Below are 20,374 nucleotides of genomic sequence, written 5' to 3' on the forward strand. Positions count from 1 at the left end.
ACTAAAAGAAAACTAACAGAAGCAGTCCACATTCGCCGCCACAAGCCATCAATCAACAGAGATCAAGGCTATTTCATTCCATCCGCCTACTATGAACTCATTCAGCAATAATCACCCCACCTGTGTACGCTTAATCCTGTTTAATTGGCTTCCTGTCTTATTCGCTCCCACCATTTGTTCTCTGTCAATCAAGGTGTTACAGTATTACCCTTCTGTTGTCATTACTTGACCTACTTATGTCTCCCTCATGTATGCAATTGTTGTTACTGTTATTCCTCTACTGTTAATCCTCCACCTACTATATATATCTTCTGAACCATGTTCATCATTCTGTCTTGCTTGACACCGGTATAAGGATCTATAACGAAACGTCGCCTTTACATTAGATAAAGAAGTTCTTATCCATAAATTATGCCTAGTAATGCCTATCAAACAAATGATGCTGTCAAATATGATTTCTAAATATGGTAATATAACAGCAAACGAATATTCACTACGAATGTCAAGGCCAGCCGATTTATAACTTTAAGGGCACAGTTCTTGCACATAACCTGGATATGTCTCTATGTCCTCGACCTCACCAATATCATCCTGAATACCCCCCCCCCCCCCCCCCCCCCCAGTCTTGTATATCAATAGGTTTGGGGCGCTGCGGTCGTCCAGACACACGCTTCATCATGTCTCAGAAACGATTAGAATCTCCCGCTGCAGCATTTTCTAGGTCACTCCTTTTACATTGTGCATATTGGTCCTTCTTTATTCTACACAGTTATCTGTATTCAGTGCAAACTTTGTTATACTTAATAAGGTATTAGATATCTTTAGTTTTTCTGAACGCATTTAAGTAATGGCCCCGTGCATGTTTTTCACAGAAATATTCATCATCATACCACAATAAACGTCTTTAGTTATCGGTCACTCGTGTCTTCAACACAGAGGTAACTCCTAAAATGGCATCAGTTATCAATGCGAATTCCCCAGACACCTTGTAAGTGAACACGCTGCTGCATTTCCTGATAAGTCTGTTGTCGAAGTGGACTCCATATTGTGGACAAAACACTATGATAAACAGTCTTTCCACGTGTATCTGTATTCTTTACGCGTACGCTTACCTAGGGGTCTGACTTTGTGCATCTGCTTCTTTTAAGGCCCAAATGTACAGGTAGATGCTTTGATACCGATCGAGATAATACATCAAAATCGGTGACATCGGGAACAAGTTACTCGATGCTCAAACATTATCTAATCACACTACGCCCTAAAACCCCAATAAATGTATAATCATCGATTTGATAGTTCAGAACTGAACACATTTCCCAAAGTGTTTTTCCAAAGCTATTTAGTAATTCATCACATGAATACCCTTCCATCTCAAATTGTGGAATAAAATCTGCTAATTAATCATTACTTTCAATATGGTGAATAGCATCTTTCTCAACATAGTCCTGCGTCACACCGGTTGTACTGTTAATGTTTCCAAGTACAAAAATAGAAACAGCTGGGTACTCTACCATCATGATTGTACTCAATGAAAAATACAGCGAAATTTCTATCCCATTTTGTCTATCTTTGTTATCATACCACTTCTCTCCGGTTGGATATATGTAAATAAAGCGAAAAATCCCTTTCCATATCCAATAGAAATCTCTGCATAAAGCAGTCGGTTGTACGATTCCGACTATATCATGAGCATGTGTTTATGAATCACTATCAGATAGTTTTGATACCAGGTGTTCGCACATAATGTATCTCGATCGAAACCGAACATAATTTTATCAAACAGAATATTAATTGCATTTTCTGCGTAACGAACACCAATAACATATCTCTACCAGTCAATATTTTATCAAAACCAGTATTCCTCACGAATATCATCCCCCTCCCCTTCCGGAACTGGGACATTTTTGTGGCTGGTAAACAAACAAGATTATATTCTGAAAAAAAATGTCGCTAAAGTCATTTTCTATTGTATGTTTCACATAAAGCAGCAATGTCATGTTGAGATACAAAAGAAACAAATTCTCTATCGGACAGTTTATTGGTTAAACCTTCTATAGTCCAAGCAATGTAAGATATGCTTTTGCATGTTGGCTCGCTATAACAGCCCTGGCCACCCCGTTATTTCTCTGAGGCTGAGTTAACCTTCGGCCTTGAGCGCAGCACCTGCTCCCGATCCACAGTTGACGATGTTCCACTTGAGTCGCGATCTGCGACTGGAACCGACAACTGATGCTCATCACCTTCAAGAGTGGTAGCTGGCATGTCCTCAATAACGAGACTGGCATTCTTATAATAGCCCCTCTTGTTCTCAGATCTGAGCAAAGTCAGTTTCTCACGCTGTCGCTTCGTCAAATCATTAGCAGCTCCAATGTTGAGTGCAGTAAATGTCTGTCCAATCTTTGAGTGTTGAAATCTTCTTTTCCGTTTTGAGAAATTTGGGTATTAAAGGCCGAGATCTTCCATGAACAGGCTTGCCATCTGAGTGTACTCAATCGTCACGCCGAAGACCCGGGCTCGAATCCCCACATGGGTACAATGTGTGAAGCTCATTTCTGGTGTCCAACCCACTCACTCACTCACTCACTATGTGCTCGAACAATATCCTGTAACACAAGTGGGTCAGATGATCGAGCAGAATTCAAGGTGTCTACTACGATTTGTTTACAAGTACTGCAGTTCTCGTCACGTGTTTCCGGTACCCCGTATATGACCAAGTTGTCCCCCTACTTGCTACTTCCAGCCTATCAACTGATTTTTTTATCGGTTGTTCGACCTGAAACTTTTTCAATATTAGACTGCATTGTCTTCTGTGATTCTTTTATTGTTGAAAGGTCATCACCCAACACAAAAAGAGACTCGGTAATGTCCTTTTTGATCTAATCACATTCCTTGTCCAACTCTTCATATTAAACCTGATTCATGAATATTCTGGATTACATCTCGGAGTTGACTAACCTCGTTACAAACTGAAGCCTTGTCTCTCCTAAGTTGCTCTAAAAATTCTTCAATACTAGAGTCAAAGGATATTAGTCACCTACTTCAGTCATCGGTGTCCATGTTGACACTGGGTCGTACCTGTCAAGTCTCACACCACGTAGAGACAATGGCTGTTTGAACACCCCAATACGCATTCTCCAGACATCAATGCCCACCCCCATACTCTTAAAACACTTTTATGAGGTCGTTGGTGCAATACCGCTCTCGGTAAACGCAGTATATCTTGTTTTCGGAAAATTAGTCAGGAGCCTCACATACCCTGTCTGGCCCAGCCGCCATTTGTATTATTTACCAAGCTAATTCCATTATTTAAGAAGTTAATTTTCCTCAGCTAATTCCACTATCCATTCAAATTACATCCGATTCGTCTTTGTAAACTCTAGATTTAAACTATATTGCATCAAGTTAACATGATTGACCTAACCTGTGTAAATGCAAGAAACCGTTGTCTTGTGTACTAAAAATGGACCCGTGATGCATGTCATCGTATCTCAATTACATGGATCGATGCTCTGGATTGTCTGGTCCAAACTCGATAATTTACAGACGGCCGTCATATAGCTGGAATATTGCTGAGTGCGGCGTTGAACAAGAAAGAAAGAATGTTTCCATAATAAAAATTGTCGAAATGTATTGCAATTTCAACTAAAATGCATGTTGTAAATGTTATAAATGTTATATGCTCTCATGTCACCGTCGGTGGGTATTTGAGAATAAAGAATTGAATTAAAACACACACAAAAATACCACGTCCAAAGTTGTGCCGAACGTAATATATTCCGCCCTGTCAGCATACAAATTGCTTGGACTCAAACATTGTACAATACGAGTCTTGGCGGTCGAAAATGAATTTGGAGTGCGATAATTTTCAACTGAAAATGATTTGGGGAAATAGAGAAAAGTGCCATTTTTCTCAAGCCTGGGAAGCCACACATCACCTATGTAGCTGACTGATAATGTTCTGTTTAATCCATCAGGTAGTGCGTGGATTGATCGTTTAAAGTGGTTTACAGACTAGAATGGTTTACCTTCGACGAAGTAGAAGGCACTTCTCACACTGCAGAAGGATTGAAGAAGTAGGATCTGATCTTCTTGTTGGTCGGCAATCATGATCACTTGATTGTACAGTAGTGTCTTCGTGGTTAAACCCCTCTGTGCCCTTACCCTGAATGTTGTTGAAAGTCACTGACCACTTTGTCTCTCGTTATAGTCTAGGTCATTACGTGAACTATTCCTGGGGTTAACTGTGTTGAGGTTACACACAACCAAATGTTTTCCCATAGACTTTTATAGTAACGTTATATTTATTTTTTAAATAACTAAGCATTCAACAGCTATTACCTGTACGTGTGTGCACGGTTTGGCCTTAGAGCAGCAATAAAAAAATAAAAAATGACTAGCTTAGTCAGCTCCTTTTCCGAGTACCGGAAGCTAAACACAACACCCCCAGTTTCGCACCAAATGTCACCTACTTGAAAATAGCTGTGGTCACATTCAGCATAAGTCATCATGTTGAAAAAGACAGTACTAAATATAGAAAAAACATGGTCCGTTTTACTAACTGGATGGATGTACATTTGAAAGACATAACAATCTTACAGAATATCCTCCAATGACAGCTTGCAGATATCTCTCGATCTGCACTGAAGGCTCGAAAACCGCACAGTCCAAACTGGTACTGATTTGGTGTAGTAGAACCTTGAGTTAGCGTCTAGTTACGGGCATGTTTATAACAGGTAACATGGGAACATTTTCCATCATATGATAATCGACGTGAAACTTGTGAGAATACCAAATACCAAACTTAAACCCCCTGTTTAAAAAAGGACTTGTCTGACATTGCTGAGGTCGGATTGTATTCATTACGGGTAAATATTTTGCAAAGGCTTGTACATTTTGTTAACATCCTTTAAGATTTTTTCTCCCTGCAGTGTTTTATTGTACGATAAACAACTCCCAGTCGTCTTGTATTCCTTAAATGTATGGAATGGATGCCATCTTGGGACGTACATAAAATGGTTTGACCTGGTTTGAATGGTTCTGTTTGTTGCTAACTCCCAAGGTGGAGAGAACATACTTTACAACAGTCATAAATTTGGAATTAAGAACAGAAAAATAACACCGACAGACATTGGCGTTGCTACAAAAGCGATTGTCAAGCCACAATATCAATATTATCATCGAGACATTCACAACCACACTGGAGACGACACAGACGTTGTTGTGCAAGGGTTCTTGGCCAACAGGCCACGATTATGTTTCTCGGTATGTCAGCACAACACCCGTGCTCGTAGGTTTCACCAAAAAGAAAGGTCTGCATCTCTTCGGGCTTTCTTCCTACATTAAGTGTTCAAAGTGGAAATAAACCGAACTCGCTCTCTCAGTCCTTGCGAACCTGAAAATCAAAGTTCGAACAGACAGCAGACTAATTCTGACATTATAACAAGAAGAGCTGTCTGGTAAGCCGATTCGAAAGCGAGTCCAATTTATGTTATTAATCTACAGTAACAGTGGCCATAGTTTCGTATTTGAGACAATGTCTATTATAGAAACATCACAGGGAACACAGTAAGAAACAATCTGTACATTTTGTCGACGTATATAAGTCTGCAGAGCAACCAAGGAACCCAACAGCATACACACAGAGACACAATCGGTACAGCCCTCTGTCACACGCCATCTCTCTCTCAACCATTACCCAAAACTAACTGCCCCACATCGTCACACAATTACATATCAATCTCATGGAATGTCCATACATTACACAACATGGTTGCAAGGATGTGTGTGTTGTTGGTTTCATGAATAGAATCGGTAAGATGCTCTGCCATAGATTGCAAAGGAACTGTCAGCGACATACTGTCGCAAGAGGTGCAGGCCATCCACTTGTGCATGCCAACATGAAGGTAATTTCAATTGTATACAAATAGCGTCATATAATATGATCTTAATTTACGTTTTAATAATATAATATTTGATACACAAAAATACATTACCACATCCCACCACATATCATGTTTGTCAACCGCCGTAATATTGCTGGAATATTGCTAAAATCGACGTAAGGTCTCACTCATATTATCTTTGAACGAGATATGATATTGCTACATCTGTATTACAAGTGCACGAGACGCTAAAGCCCTGTCACTGATGCCAGCCCTGTGTGATGAAGTGTCTCGCAAAGACGGTGAGTGTGGAGTGTGGAGCGCTGACAACATTCCACAGCAAGAAAGATAGCCTATACCACGTTGAAAGATGGACTTTTCAGGCCTATTGACGAGATCTAGTCCTTCCTGACGCTGTCCATGAACGTCCCGAGAGAGGTGTGGTTACAAACACTAGTAGAAATGATACAGAACCAGGATTGCGGACATGGCTTGATGGAAGTCCAAACTTCCTTGAGGTGAGATGAGGTGAGGTGAAATGGGGTTTAACGTCGCGTCCAAGATTATTGCACTTATATAGCGACGTGCATATGTGTGTGTGTGTGGCTGCTTGTACTAGTCCGGGCTGATGCCGATTTATAGTGCTAGCACACTGAGATACCATGCCGCAGTTGAACATGAATACCCCACTCAGACACAGTATAATGACTCCGAGCCGACCAGTCCTTGTTTTAACCCCTTAATGCCGAGCGACAGACAGGGTAACAACAAGTACCATCATTTAACGTCTTTTGGTATGACGCGGCCGGGGATCGAACCCAGGACCTTCCGCTCTCCGGGCGGACGCTCTACCATTAGACCACGGAGGCGGTCTCAAACTTTCTTGAACCACTACGAGACGACAGGTCCTCAAACAAACAACCATCTGGAGGACTAGCATGGGAGACTTTAGAAGCTGGTCGACAAGGCACATCGCAATGTTTTTGACGATATAATCTATGTTGAACAGAAAGTGAAAGGAAATACATTCTTTCAAGGTCGCCATGAAGTTGAGATGTGTTTGATTTGAGCTCACGATAAGGATGCCGAAAATGCAAGTTTATTGAACTAAATGGAGTCAAATGTGGGGTAAAGAATAACACTACCCATGACAAACACACGAAGACTTCGTCCAAAATCAAAATGTGTGCATATACTTTGGCTAGTTAACATTTGTTTAGACTTCATCTACACTGCGCGAAAACTGGGTACACATGTACATATCCCAAAGATCAACTCATTCACCAATATGAGCACAAAATATAAATACTATCAGACAATATTATGGAAACATATGGATGACGTCAAATAAATCATCATGAATAAAATCAATGTGAAATTCAAAGATGGCAAGATCGAAAAGTGGCTGAACGCAAATGCCTCTAAGATTGCAGCCTTCGTGTCCATGAAAAACAGAAATGAGGTGTTCGATGCCAGGAGAGCTATGCATGGATCAAATAAGAATGTGCAAACAGTTCCAACGATAACTATTAAAAAGATCAGTCCAGTTCTACACAAGAAAACGTATGAACGAAGAACGGAAAAGGGCCTAAAAAAACAACAACTAAAGGTATTGACCTTGTGCTTGAGCCATATTGTTTAAATATATTCTCTGCCAGATGGCCCGTGAAGATCCGGGGTAGAATGGGTCTTCAGCAACCCATGCTTGTCGTAAGAGGCGACTTACGGGATCGGGTGGTCAGGCTCGCTGACTTGGTTGATGCATGTCATCGATCCCAATTACGTGGATCACTGCTCATGTTGACAAACACTGGATTGTCTGGTATAGACTCGATTATTTACAGACCGCCGTCATATAGCTTGAATATTGCTGAGTGCGGCGTTAAACAACAAAAAACAAAACTCTGCCTGACAGTTTATGTATGTCACTTATATCCCGTGACAGTATAAATAAAACTGAAATGTCAACTAACAATGATCCATGTGACCCTAGATACTGAATAAGATAAAATGTATGTCTGGCTGTCGATTGCTCTTCAGCAGTAAATTTCCAACTGTACACATAACATTAACACAACTTTCCTGTAGTACCAAAACATATGCACACACAAAAAATCTATCAGACTATCAATACCCACAAGAAATATGCATCCATGGGATAATACAGTACAGTATAAACTAGTATATGTTATTCATGTGTTGACAATACTTAAGACGTGTAACAACTGGGAATATAGAGTTGTGTAACACATTGGGACGTGTAACAACTGGGAATATAGAGGTGTGTAACACATTGGGACGTGTAACAACTGGGAATATGGAGGGGTGTAACACATTGGGACGTGTAACAACTGGGAATATAGAGGTGTGTAACACATTGGGACGTGTAACAACTGGGAATATGGAGGGGTGTAACACATTGGGACGTGTAACAACTGGGAATATAGAGGTGTGTGACACATTGGGACGTGTAACTAATGGGAATATAGAGGGGTGTGACACATTGGGACGTGTAACAACTGGGAATATTGAGGTGTGTGACACATTGGGACGTGTAACAACTGGTAATATAGAGGTGTGTAACACATTGGGACGTGTAACAACTGGGAATATGGAGATGTGTAACACATTGGGACGTGTAACAGCTGGGAATATAGAGGTGTGTAACATATTGGGACGTGTTACTAATGGGAATATAGGGGTGTGTAACACATTGGGACGTGTAACAACTGGTAATATAGAGGTGAGTAACACCTTGGGACGTGTAACTAATGGGAACATAGAGGTGTGTAACACATTGGGACGTGTAACAGCTGGGAATATAAGGGTGTGTAACACATTGGGACGTGTTACTAATGGGAATATAGGGGTGTGTAACACATTGGGAAGTGTAACTAATGGGAATATAGGGGTGTGTAACACATTGGGACGTGTAACAACTGGGAATATAGGGGTGTGTAACACACTGGGACGTGTTACTAATGGGAATATAGGGGTGTGTAACACATTGGGACGTGTAACTAATGGGAATATAGGGGTGTGTAACACATTGGGACGTGTAACAACTGGTAATATAGAGGTGTGTAACACATTGGGACGTGTAACTAATGGGAATATAGAGGTGTGTAACGTATTGGGACCTGAACCACCTAGGAATATTGAGGTGTGTAACACATTGGGACGTTAACTAATGGGAATATTGAGGTTAGTGACACATTGGGAAGTGTAACTTAGGGAATATAGAGGTGTGTGACACATTGGGACGTGTAACAACTGGGAATATAGAGGTGTGTAACACATTGGGACGTGTAACAGCTGGGAATATAGAGGTGTGTAACACATTGGGACGTGTAACAGCTCGGAATATGGAGATGTGTAACACATTGGGACGTATTACTAATAGGAATATAGTGCTGTGTCAGACATTGGGGCGTGTAACAGCTGGGAATATGGAGATGTGTAACACATTGGGACGTGTTACTAATGGGAATATAGGGGTGTGTAACACATTTGGACGTGTAACTAATGGGAACATAGAGGTGTGTAACACATTGGGACGTGTAACTAATGGGAATATAGAGATGTGTAACACATTGGGAGCGTAACAGCTGGGAATATAGAGGTGTGTAACATATTGGGACGTTTAACAACTGGGAATATGGAGATGTGTAACACATTGGGAAGTGTAACAACTGGGAATATGGAGATGTGTAACACATTGGGACGTGTTACTAATGGGAATATAGGGGTGTGTAACACATTGGGACGTGTAACAGCTGGGAACATAGAGGTATGTAACGCATTGGGACGTGTAACTAATGGGAATATAGAGGTGTGTAACACATTGGGACGTGTAACAGCTGGGAATATTGAGGTTAGTGACACATTGGGACGTGTAACAGCTGGGAATATGGAGATGTGTAACACACTGGGACGTGTTACTAATGGGAATATTGAGGTTAGTGACACAATGGGACGTGTAGCAGATGGGAATATAGAGGTGTGGAACACAATTGGACGTGCAACAACTGGGAATATAGAGGCATGTAACGCATTTGGACGTGTACCTATTGAGAGATAACCAGTGGTCGAGTTACAGTGGAGACTTTAAACTCGTTATACCAAGACAATCAGACAAATCCCGTAACGAGTTCGGACGTGCAAATCAGAAATCTGAGGAACACCGCAGTTGTTCATGTAGGGAGAGGGGCGGTGGGGTAGTCTAGTGGTTAAAGCGTTCGCCCGTCACGCCGAATACAGGGGTTCGATTCCCGACATGGGTACAATGTGTGAAGCCCATTTCTGATGCCCCCGCCGTGATATTGCTGGAATATTGTTAAAAGCGGCGTAAAACCATAATCACTCACTCACTCACTCATATAGGCAGAAGTAATCGACTACGCAAAATACCCTCGATGAAACATATTATGTATAGTCAATAAAATTGTCATATATTCCATTTAGCATACACGAATTCGCATTAAGGACGAAGTAAACAAAGATGCGACCATGTAAATTAATTATCTGAAACATCTCTTTTGGCAAAATATCAACACTTTCCTAAGAACTGAACTGGTCCATATAACGACATTCGAAAAACATCTCAACAACAAATCAATCAATTAAAAGTTCCCGAACCTTCATGTCAAATTATCCTCTCTGATCATGTCATAAATGAGAAGTTTATAGAAAATAATATATTGGGTTTTTTTGGCAAACTTTTTACGACTATGATTAAGAAGAGGCTTTTGACATGGCCTGAAGAAAACAAGGTCATTACAAATATGCAGTTTCCGCCCACACCTCAGCACAGTTGATGCTGTATTCTCTTTACGTTATTCAGTAATACATTAAATACTAAAAAACGTTTATATTGTGCATTTTTAGACTTCAAACGTGCATTTACCTCATTGACAGGCATAAGCATAAGTATAGGTGAGCAAAGATAGGTATAAAAGGAAAGTTATTGTCAGTTTTTTAGTCTATGTATTTAAATGTGAGATCAGACGTGAGTGTTAATGGCTCAACAGCCAATATTTAGTTCATATAAGTACCTTTCTTAGTATTTTTGTGTTAATGTAATGACATTGTAAAATATTCTAAAACTGGTAATAGGTTACAGAAACAGATGAATTCATTATCAGCTTTTTCGAAGTGGGGTTTAGAAGTTAATATTCCTAAAACTAAACAAGTTATGTTCAGAAATGGTGGTAAAATCAAAGCGACAAAGCAGTGGCGATATAATGGTGACGGCCAAAAGAAACTTTACCACTTTATAAATGAAATTGCATAAAATTAAAAGCGCAAGTTCAAACTAAATCAATACAAAACAAACCGTACAAAGACAACAATGCTCTATGCAGAAAGTGATACACGTCCACGACACGTTTTTTTGTTGTTGTTTTTTGTAGAAAATGCGAAAAAGTGAAAAACAACTGCAGTTTGGCCAGCTGAAACTACACGTGCAATAAGGGTATTATATGATACGGACGGCATGTCAGACACTCACACTACAGGAATGACTCCCGAACAACGCGAGCGGGCCCTGGGTATGATACAGATGAAGCCACCCAGGCCAACATTGCTAGAACTTTTGGTTGCCCCCGTGTTGCTGTTACTAACCTAATGCAACGTTACAGAGAGACCGGTCAAACATCAGACAGACCAAGTACGAGCAGACGAAGGGTAACTACGCCCAATGAAGACCGGTACTTGCGTACGTTGGATCTCCGGAATCGATTCCTGACAGTGACGTCATCAGCGACGAATGCCTTAGGGCATATTGTAAGGCGACAGACAGAGACCAGGCGACTCGGGGCTCAAGGAATCAGGGCTTACAGACCTTACAGAGGACAGTTATATTATTGACAGCGCAACATCGTCGTCAGAGATTGAGATGGGCCCGGGCTGTACGTCGTTGGCAGCGACGTGACTGGCAGAGGGTCGTCCTCACTGATGATGTTTCTGCATGTTCAGAATTGATGGAAGACGTGTTTTTACTGCCTAAGGGGAGAAGGAATGACGGCATGCGTTCATGAGGTCGTGTCGTATGATGTGGAGGGTGCCATGGGAGGAAGTGGTGGGCAGGAGAGAACACCACTGGTCATCGTTAACGGAAATATGACAACTCAGCGTTACATGAATGGCATTCATCTGATTATCCTGCCATTTCTACAACAGATGCCTAGTGGTGTTCTTTATCAGCATGACGACGCCAATCCCCATATAGCCCGAATCGTACGGAGCTTCATTGCAGCCAGCGTGTTGCCGTTATCTTCATCAGCATATGTCCTTCGCCTCATTATGTCAAATGTCATGTTAATCCGTTTTTCGAGGCTGCTTCCGTGTTCCAGTGGTAGAGTGTCCGCCCTAACTGTGAAAGACCCGCACCAAGTCGATGGTTTTCATTTATTTCTCCACATAGTCCCCTTCCAGGTTTACACACTTTTGCCAACGATGCTGCAAGGCCTGGATGCCGGTCTAGAAGAAATTTTCTTCAGCCACCCTAAAAAAGTAATTCACAGCGGAAATGACGTCATCATTACTAGGAACATGGCGACCGGCTAGTTCTTTTTTCATTTTGGGAAACAGGTGGAAGTCTGACGGGGCCAAATCAGGTGAATAAGGGGGATGGTCAATGAGTTCGAAGCCACAATCATGGATCGCTGACATGGCAACCACCCATTTGTGAACAGGAGCATTGTCTTGGTGGAACAGGACTCCCCCGTCGCTTAGCTTCACGCAACTGTCTCAGTAGGTCAGCATAATATCTTCCATTGATAGCCTGGCCTTTTTCAAGATACTCAATCAGCAGAATACCCTTGGAATCCGAAAAGGCTGGGGGGGGGGGGGGGGGGGGGGGGGGGATGATTCCGGATGTTTCGACTGAATTTTGGTTTCTGGTTGAAAGTGATGAATCCAGTCTCATCCATGGTTACAAATCGGGCCAAAAAATCATCGGGATCTGCTTCAAAACGGCATAAGATGTCACGGGACGTCAGGAATGTGACACGTTTCTGATCCGCTGTCATGAGCTTTGGCACCCATCTTGATGAAACTTTTGCCATTCCCAACTCGTTGGTGATAATGTGCTCAACCCTCTCACGAGAGATGCCCACAACACTGGCAAGATGTCGAGTGGTCAATCGTCGATCAGCCATCACCATGTCATGCACCCGGGTAATGTTTTCCGGAATGGTTGCTGTTGAAGGCCTTCCTGGACGCGGGTCATCGTCAAGGCCCTCTCTGCCACGCTTGAATTCCGCAGCCCACTTCTTTACTGTGGAAAAGGGGAAAAGGAAGGGGCATCATCCCCTAAAGTGGAGACCATGTCAGCATGTATCTGTGTTTCAGTGGCAGGTACATGATGACTGCCCTATAGCCAGTTTTGTCCATTTCTGGTGATTTCAATGGTTAGGTTCACAAGATGGTCTGACGGTTCAAAGACAATATTAACACTGCAGTTGCAGTTCTTATGTCTATGGTTCATTAAATGATTGTACCTCACCACCACATGTCATATGTTCTGTTCCGTAATCATGACAATCAACTAAAATAGGACTTTCTGTTTGCTTGACAATGTTTCTGTTTTCTCGTGTCTTGTTTACATGAATGATGCTTGGTGTTATAAATGTCGGCAGTGAATAATATGTTTTTGAGTCGAAAATGCGCCATTGACAAGGATGGATGGCAATTTGTTCAAAGTTATTGACAACCACGCTGCTCGTGTTTAATTGGTAATGCTATTATCTGAATAATAGAAGAAATCCTGGTTGTCCGCATAACTGAATTATCGCATGGTGAGATAGAGACCAGACGGTCGTCCTCTTACCTGGCACCTTGTAGATAATATTTATGGTGAGGTGAGGTAACGTCGCGTCCAAGATTATTGCACTTATATAGCGACGTGCATGCACGTGTGTGTGTGTGATACCTGATACCAAGTAACACCAAGTAATATAAAGTAAGGATAAGATTTATGTACGTTTAGGTGTAGGTTCTAACACCTTTATCAAGCAAGTGCATTGCTTGATAACGGTGTTGGAACCGACACCGAAACGTCGCTCCTAATTGTAATAAAGAAATTGTTCATCCATAGATATTATCCTTACTTAGTACTCCAACTTCTAAAAAAATCATATAATATTACACGTTCTGTCAATGGTGTGAGGGAATAAATGAATAGTGTTTACCCAAGCCGACAATATTCCAACCATATATCACGACAGTGCATACTGATCGAGCCGTGGCCAGGTACGCCAACGCCAACGGTGTACGATGACACATAAACAGCCAGATGTCCACGGCCGATCAGACAAATCCCATGTCTGCTTTTGGGGCCAAATCGCTGCAGTGGTGTTGTGGAGGGCCTGCCAGAAGAGCGGAAGGTTGGTGTTTCGATCCTCTGGCCGTGCCATACCAAAATACGTTAGAATATGGTTGCTATCCAGCCTTGCGTTCGGCACGAGGGGATGAAACTAGGACTGGTGGGCCTGGAGAAAGAAGACTGTATCTGAGTGGGGTATCTGCATCATGAAGACTCAGTGGGTTAACACAAATAAACCAGCATATATCTGGACAAGTTTATTTAGCCCCCCACACAAGTGCGTGCATGTACCGCTTATTAAAGTGAAATAATCTTGATGAGGACGTTAAACCTCAACTCAACTCAGCTCAACTCAAGAATGACAAACTGGGGGCAGATCTTAACTCGGATGACCCGTGAGGATCCGGGGTAGAATAGACCTTCAGCAACCAATGCTTGCTGTAAAAGGCGACTATGATTGTCGTAAGAGGCGACTATGATTGTCGTAAGAGGCGACTAACGGGATCGGATGGTCAGGCTCGCGTGGATCGATGCGCATGATATTAATCACTGGATTGTTTGGTCCAGACTCGATTATTTACCTTGTTACCACTGAGTGCGGTGTTAAACAACAAACCAATCTTAAACCTGGAGTCACGATGGAGTATTTTCAACGTTGTTTCCTTTCAGTTTTTACTACACTCTCCATTGTCCATTAAAACATGCTTCGTAAGCATTTGTATTTGCTTGTTTATTCGAACATCTGGCTCATCATCATGTAACAAAATGTTACCCGCATCTTCAAATGGGAGTCCCCATGTGGATTTCAGGTTAAAAACGTTATTGCTTCCCAGGAACCCATTAGGGCTTTAACGCATAGAAATTGATACGTGATGTTGGACTTAGATACTGTCCCAATAGACGGAAAAGAGTATGAATATTCGAATTATCAATCCTCCCCCAGTTGTGGCATGTACGTTAGTTACAAATCATTCTTACACTGTCAATGTTTGGTTCACACAATCCAATTCCAATTAATCCCTGCAATAAGCCTTCTGAAATACCATTGTAAGATACAGTGGTTACCCTGGATCCACATTGATAACTGAAAATACCAAGCACATTCCGGAATGATGTGACGTCATGATATAATGGAAGCCATGGCAATAAAACCCGCCTAGTTACCAAATTGAAGAGGACAATGGGTAATGGTCATGGAGCAGATCGATCTTTTTCTGATGAATTGTATTTAAACCTAAATAAATAGATGCGACATACATGTCGCCGTTTGTACATGATTTCTTATTGATTTACATTGATTCACGTCAATGTGCGACGTCATTGATCTCGAATAACAGATTCAAGATGTAACTGTTTCGCTATGGCGTTTCATTTTACGCCTAAAGAAATAGAAACATTTATTGTTTGTACATTACGCATACATCCGGGGTAGATCCGGGGTAGAATAGGGTGTACAAGAAAGGGTGGCTTCAATTATACTTTAAAGGCTATTGAAATAATGTTTACACGACAAACAAAAAAATATTTTTTTGACTCCCATTGAAGTGCTTAAGTATTATGGTGAATATTCAGGATTAAAATTAAAAATTATACACGGATTTACAACTGATCTTTAATTACTAATCCCTGAATCAGACCGTTTACCCTACATACTGGAACCTAGATTCAACTGAATCTATTCCACAGCCCGCAACATTCCTGTTATTGCAGCATTATGTCGACAATCAGGTCCAGACAAACAAATTATTGATATTATCAGCAACATCCCTATATCTTTCACGATTACCAACACTTTCGTGTGTTTTTTTGTCGTGGATGGGAAAAACCATCTTCCTGATCAATTTGGTCTTCAGCATCCCCTGCTTGCCGTAAAAGGCGACTATGCTTGTCGTAAAAGGCGACTAACGGGATCGGGTGGTCAGGCTCGCTGTCTTGGTTGATGCATGTCACCGATTCCAATTGCGTGGATCGATGCTCATGATATCAATCACTGGATTGTCTGGTCCAGACTCGATTATTTACAGACCGCCGTCATATAGCTGGAATATTCTGAGTGCAGCGAAAAACAACAAATCAACCATCCTCCAAGCTTTGTCCTTGCTGAGAATAACAAGCAGCATCGAGTGAAAATTACAAAGGACAATTTAAAGAGAAAGATTGCAAATGTCAGGAGGCAATTGGAATTCATCTGATACATAAGACGTTTAATAACATGAATTGGCGACCGATTTGATTTTACAGTAGTACTGGGTGTCAAATTTATGAGAAACATGGTCATAAATAGTGATACAAAATACCGCGCATGAATACATCATAGTTCCAGATGTCAGAATTAACAGCAACAAATTACAGTTGACAGGATAATTATAACTTTATTCATGTATGTAACCATCAAAATACAACATGGAAATATTTTGAAAATATTTCTTTCTTTCTAGTTATTTACAACGTGTCATAACTTTAATAACTTTTTTAAAATTTTACACATAGGATACACTAATAATAATACAAACTTCAAGATGGCCATGCAACATCTGTTCTATTTTGCTTTTGTCCAGTGAACGCTATATAGAGAGTCTCTAAATATATCAACACAAGCCGATAGAAGTTTAAGAATTGCCGAGGTTTAAACTTTCAGCGACGAGTTTTCACACATTTAAAAAGACACGAGAGTGAGTGGCTATTTATCATCCAACATCATTCTTCCAACTCTTTTAGATTGTAAACAGCATTTTTTGGTGTTTTGGAGTAAAAAAATAGATTCTACTGCGAAGCTTTATTGTGATGGAATACGAGGGAGAGTAATTTATTGCCTTCATTTCCAACACAAATGATTTCAAAAGTCAGGAATTCGAAGGAGGATTGGAACTGAGATTACTCCAAGACCAGTGCGCAGCTGACATTAACGATTGCGAGTGTTAAAATGCCAGTGACAAAATAAATCCTATTGGCAAGAGCGCATTTTGAAAAGGTCACTCTCTTGTAACGCGAGACAGACACCTTGAATAGACTGTCTTTAACTTAAAATCACAGTATTTAGTTTTAAAATGTTTAAAATGATATCCTTGCCAATGACGCTATTACCATTTGGTGACACGTGATGACATGTGATGACATGGAGGAATTAAGGTTCAGAAGATCTCAGGCGCCGTGCAAAGTAACATCCCTTTGTAGTGCAAGACATTTTTTATTATTTGATCTAATTAAAATTACATCTTGGTGTTCGCTTCGCTACACAAAGATTTCAGTGAGTGAGTTTACGCTTTACGCCACATCGGCACTATTTCAGCCATATCGTGACGAGAAGTTATACATTATTGATACATACGAGGGGATATAAAAAAGTTTTGAGCCTCACACAGAAAAAGTTAAAGAATTGGATTGTTACTACTTTATTTTTCAACATAGTCCCCTCCCAACTCCACACACTTGTTCCACCTAGTTTGCCAGTCACTGATGCTCGATCGGTAGAAGTCAACATTCTAGTCCCCTAACCAACCCTCAACAGCAGCAGTTAGCTCATCGGCATCTTCAAATCTCCGACCCCGGAGGTGTTTTTTTCAGCCTGGGAAAGAGGTGGAAGTCACTGGGGGCTAGGTCTGGAGAATAGGGTGAGTGAGGGAGGAGTTCGTAGCCACATTCTTGCACAGCTGTCATTGCAACAGTCCAGTCCTGTGGACTGGTGCGTTGTCCTGGAGAAGCAGAATCCGACGACGAATTTTTCCACGGCGTTTAACCTTGATGGATTGGCGCACCTGCTTCAATAACTTGGCGTAATACTCCCCATTCATTGTGGTGCCATGGGGCAGGTAGTCGATGTGAGTCACTCCTTTGCTGTCCCAGAAGATGGTCATCATAACCTTCTTGGTGGATCTGGTGGTTTTGAACTTCTTTGTCTTTGGAGAAGTGGCGTGTTTCCATTCCATCGACTCCTGTTTGCTCTCCGGATCATAATGATAAACCCAGGTTTCATCACTGGTTACAATCCTAAAATGAAAATTATCTGGGTTTGCCTAATACCGAATTAGCAAGGCTCCACTGATGGTGACCCTTGATAGCTTCATGTTATCTGTAAACATTCTCGGGACCCATCTGGCACACACTTTGAACATGTCGAGTTTGCCATGAATCATATTATGCATTGATCAATATGATAGGCCTGTTGTTTCTTCTAGCTCATGGAGTGTAATACGGCGGTTTTCCATCACTAGTTTGTGTACAGTGTCAATGTTTTCAGGGCTGGTACTGGTTGATGGCCGTCCGGACCGGACATCATCTTCTAACCTCTCTCTGCCACGCTGAAATTCCTTCACTCACCGTTTGATAGTTGCAGACGATGGGGAGGACTCTCAATAAACTGCAGTCAATCGCTCTTCCACCTGTTTGGCAGATTGACCCTCTAGGACAAGGAACTGTATCACCGCTCTGTACTGAGACTTGTCCATTTTTCCAAATCATTAGGGGTAGGTCTCTTCCACGAAGTGTTGTGACAAAATAATTGCAGCCAGCAATATGTTTCTACATAGCATCAGTAGCTAAGAAATTCATTCAGGTGTAGCGCACTGAACCAGTCGACCAGGAATACTGTGTGAGGCCCCTCGTATATTTAAGATATAAAAAAACATGTCATCGATGGACAGTAAAATTACTAGAATATCACAGATCATTATTTAAAACTAGCATACAACCATAAAAAGATATCCCTAAACAGACATGAAACAGTACAATGTAAAAAGGGCTATAGATCACCAGCATCTGAAGGTAAATCACCATGCTAGGGTCCATGAGGACAGTACTTTTGCTACCTGCATGGACCCCAGCCGAATTTACATCATCCCTTAGCCACTAACAATCTCAGCTCCCGATTTATACTACCAATTTTAAAAGTTAATTTATTTATTTACAATAAAAAATTATTTATCAATTCAATTTTCCTTTTAAAAACCAAGAATTAAATGAGACCTTACGTGATTAGAAAGATTCTTTTTACCTGAAGCTTTGAAATATTTAACCCTTGTGATGGAAAAATCAATGCAGTCAAGCAGAACATGCTTAACCGGGATTCTTTCATCACATGGGATACAAAATGGAGGATCCTCACCTTTCAATAAATATTCATGAGTATAACGGGAATGACCAATACGACATCGTCTCAATACGACCTCTTTAAATCTGGACTGACAACCCAAGTAGGTGTAACCGATAGTTGCTTTTATTGCATGTAATTTATTCATACCCACTTGGGTGTCCAATTTCTTCTGCATTAGATCTCTAATGTAAGATCTAATGACAGGTTTATAATCACTGTTTGGTATAAGAAGTGGTGCCACAGATTTGTTGAGTGCTGCTTTTGCAGCATCAGCCATTGTATTACCAACAATTCCAACATGGCTTGGTAACCAACAAAAGACGATGTTGTATTGGCCAGTTGTTATTGGCAAGGTTATTATGTAATTCTATGATGTCGAGTAAAATTGGATGCTGACACGAAGTATCTTTAATAGCCTGATGAGAGAGTGTGAAAAAATTATGAATTCCTTATGTTCAGACTGTTTATTAATGTATCTTAAAGCAGTTAAAATGGCCTTTGATTCAGCTGTGAAAACGGATGAGCCATCAGGCAATCGAGTTGATAAAGTTCTTGATCCAATGATAGTTGCGCTGGCAACAGCATCACCATCCTTGGATCCATCAGTAAAAATAGATTTGTAAGTATCATATCACTTCCTAACTGATTATATTCTTGTTGATTTTGTAGTTGATTAGTGTCAGATTTCTTTAGTTTGGATAAGGTAAGATCTACCTTTGGCTTTACCAAGTGCCAAGGAAGAGAGGAAATAGGGCGGAAAGGAGATATATTTTCAAGTATAATATCGGCAGCAGAAATAAAAGGTTTTATTCTTATTCTTATACATACAATTGTATGCAGGATTTAGATGGATTAGAATATACTGCAAAGATAGTTTAATACGGCGTAGGCCTCAATGTATAGGCTGTAAATGGGAGACGTTCTGAAAGATCCAAGACAAAGTCTTAGACCCTGATGATGTATGGGATCGAGTTATTTAAGGTTACTTTTACAGGCTCCACAATAGATGATGGAGCGATACTCGAGCTTAGAACGGACAAGTGATCTATATAAGTGAAGGAGGGTCGTTTGATCTCC

Source organism: Haliotis cracherodii, unplaced genomic scaffold (assembly GCF_022045235.1).
Source record: "Haliotis cracherodii isolate W230 unplaced genomic scaffold, xgHalCrac1.p SCAF_15, whole genome shotgun sequence".
Taxonomy (NCBI): domain Eukaryota; kingdom Metazoa; phylum Mollusca; class Gastropoda; order Lepetellida; family Haliotidae; genus Haliotis; species Haliotis cracherodii.